The sequence below is a fragment of the Mizuhopecten yessoensis genome, unplaced genomic scaffold (genome assembly GCF_002113885.1).
Source record: "Mizuhopecten yessoensis strain PY_sf001 unplaced genomic scaffold, ASM211388v2 unmap_36147836, whole genome shotgun sequence".
Taxonomy (NCBI): Eukaryota; Metazoa; Mollusca; class Bivalvia; order Pectinida; family Pectinidae; genus Mizuhopecten; species Mizuhopecten yessoensis.
The window spans coordinates 1-3466 of NW_018480121.1; the positions used below are offsets into that span (position 1 = coordinate 1).

General features: G+C 30.6%; 1 long non-coding RNA gene across 1 annotated transcript; it reads right to left on the bottom strand.

The window, feature by feature from the left end:
• Positions 1–1905: 1905 nt before the first annotated feature.
• On the bottom strand, positions 1906–3062 carry LOC110443937. Its single transcript, XR_002462158.1, has 3 exons — positions 3033–3062; positions 2402–2431; positions 1906–1938 (listed from the first exon to the last, which is right to left on the bottom strand). It is a non-coding gene; the product is annotated as an uncharacterized LOC110443937 (long non-coding RNA).
• Positions 3063–3466: the final 404 nt, after the last annotated feature.

Sequence of the window (3466 nt, forward strand, 5' to 3'; positions counted from 1 at the left end):
TAACGGAAAACGATAATAAATATGATATAAGACAAACAGACAATCGTAATTGTTCCATAAAGCATCCAATACTTAGATATTGTCATTGTGAAGAATCGTATGGCCTTTTCTGATTCACTCTACGGGGGAGTTGCTTTATTTATTTTTAAGGTAAACTTACTTTCTTTACTTATATAATAATACATACCTACTTCATTGTAAACAATATTTAGTTTGCGGAGGATAGTATTATTATTCATAACTGCATGCGTTTCACATTTTGTTTGTTTACAGCTTCACTGCCTCGGTTCGGCTTTGATCATATCCAAAACGAATTAAAACCAAATACTTTTTAAAAATCCAAATTTGGGGAACACTTCGCAACGTTATAAGAGGTCAGTTTAAATTCCTTAAAAGAACTAAATTCAAAATAAAACTTCAAAAAACCAGAAGACAAGAAAACCACCGCAGACATCTCGTGAAATATAAAATACAAAAATCATGGTAGAGTTCGCAGTGCCATAGAAAGATTTTTGAAGGATATCAGACTATATGTAATAGTCGGACAACCTAGGTAAACCTAGTGATCAATGGAAAAGAAACTTATATTTTAAAACGCTTAAATCAAAATGAAAGAGATTTTAAGAAAGGGGAAGTTAGAGTAAAAACAATAAGAAGCAAAATTTGTGACATTTATACATGCAGAAAAATATCGCAAAAAAACCAAAAGAATTTTGAAACACTATTTCAAGGTATGAAACTAGTCGGTAGTTTGAAAATAAAGCTTAGTTGTCAAAGTATAAGAATAGCTAATTAAATGCTGCAGAATACAATGGTACGAACCAAAACAGATAATTTGTACTTACCCTCTAGTAGTATCTTTAATGCAGGGACTAAAGTAAAATAGTATTGTGATTTTTTTTTAATAATTTTCGTTCAACAAGTTAATAAAAGAAAGACAGAAAAAAATGAAGACAAGAAGAAAGAAAGGAAGGAGGAAGAACAAGAAACTTTTATCTGGTGCCAATTATACCTCCAAATAATCACCGCAATGTAAAATTGAATTAAAGATGTGAACAGAATGGTGCGATATGTTCACGTCGAAAGTTGTACTCAATGCTACAAGTAGACGATTCATTTAGATGCCGTGCGGCTTAATGTAAATATTGATAATATACTATAACTGGTTTGCAAAATTGACCATGGTTTAATAGTTGCATTGATATGTTGATACTGTAACAAAATGAACACATTGAAGATAAATATCAATCTACTTACGTTTCTAGCTCCTTTGTTTTATTTGCGATCCGTTGCCTAAAAGTGGATTATAATTTTGAGTATATTATCAACGATAACCGACTGTGTTTCCTGTTTGTACCCGATTCTATAGGCAAACTGCCTACGTACCGCAAAATAAGAGAAACTAATGGCTCATTAGAAAAGTCTGCTGTTTTTGCTAAAGCAAACATCATGTGAGACATAATTTGTTTGCTGTAATAGGGATTTGGTTTATATAATTTAAAAGGGTAGTTTTTAGGGAGGTATTTTGGTAAATGTGAAGGGGGAGGGGGTGGCAGTTACATTATTACTAAATAAAAATGGTGACATACTTACTGCAATTCTTCTATTTTGATGGCAGCCAATTTATCCTTCACACTATTTGGTACCAACACAAAGCAAAACCGAATAACAAAATGGAGGCATATTATAAATATCATCATTTTTTTCATGAACAAATACTCATCAGACTTTCCAAAAAAATAGTTTCAAACAAATTAATGTCTTTTATCAAATGAATTGGGATTCTAAAAAAACGTACACTGACACATTTAAATAACCGTTGTGCATAATGTTATTCAGAAAAAAAATCCAATTTATGACTAAGAGCGTAAAATCTTAGTTTGTAAAAAGAAATTTAATGTTTACGTTTTTAGTAGCTCCGACTGCTGATTGCTGATACTACAAAAATAAAAAATATTCAAAATTAGTGAAATTCAAATGAATCTCAGTTTTGCGTGATCAACATTTCTTTACATTATGTACAGGAAAATGAATTTACCTTTTAAATATTAAAAAGAATGAATGGGGCGTATTATAGCAAGAAATTTAGAAAAACAGCGATATGTGTATAGTACCTGTAACAGATTACCTATTCAAAGAAAAGACCTGTTTCGACAATCGAAAGCCGGAATACTCTATTTCAAAGAGAGGCGCATGGGTTTCTAGTTATTACGAATATCGGTCCACAAATTCGTGATGGCCGGTACACATGTCAATCTAACTTCAATTAATTTGCAAATTGTTAAAAGTAACCCGGTTGACCTCGTTAGTTTATTCATTTTGAAAATTAGACTGAAAGATATAAATGTTATAACTAGGCCTTCGCCAAGAAACCTTAATATAATAATATATGATCACTCACCTCATACTCATCCAACTGATACGTCCAAAACTATACACATGGGAAAGAAGGAAAGCATATATCAATATAGATATATAAGCAAAGAAGTAATAACGACAGATATTTATATATAGATATCAATATAGAAATAGAAATAAATGTATAAACAAGCATTTACATATAATTACAACAAGGCCGGTAAGATAACATTTACACTAGAATTCGTATTTGGAAGGGTGAATGTTTGAAATGTCTTATCCCAAAGCACATCGGGTTAATTCATTGCCTAAAAGGTTTGGGTAGATATTGCGGCATCGCATACTAGAATGTGCTTCTTGAACAGTAAAACAGAGAAATTCAGGACGTCTTCGACCACCAAAATATAATATATTAATGTTTTTATCTTTTCGACAAAATATGGTAGATTTTTAAATGAACACTTTGTAGAAAATAAAAGTCGTTACTAAAAAATTAGTAATATCCTTGAAATATGTTTTTTATGGAGAGAAAAACATTTCTTTTTTAAGTTTTTAAAACCCACTTTCCATTAGTTCTATTTAAAAGCTATACAGTTTTATGATACTTCACCATTGATTTTCTGGTGTTTTTTTAAACTTAAATATTAACTTTGAATTCAGCAAGATATACTTACGACAGATCCAAGTAATGCATATGTTTCATACTGTAATAAATGATTAATACAAGTCATGAATAACGAAATAATCATTTACTTAATTAAATCTTAATATCATAATGTATGCAAAGGACTGAATAAGGCATCATTAATGCATTCAGGCACATGTTTGTTAGGAATATCATGCAAAATAACATCTAGAATACTTAAACTTTTGAATAACGAGTGCCTGCAATCAATAAAATGCAATTTTCTGACTAGTTAAAACTGACTTGGAATGAATACTCGTTTACACTGCAGCATCAGTGTTAATGCATAGCGATAATATAAATCCAAAAATCATTTTCGAACACACGAGCAAACATAACCATAATGTAATCCTTACACTGTCGTATCCTTTTTCTTAAAGAACACGCTTGACTATCAATTATATTTCCTATGAGGTATCAGTT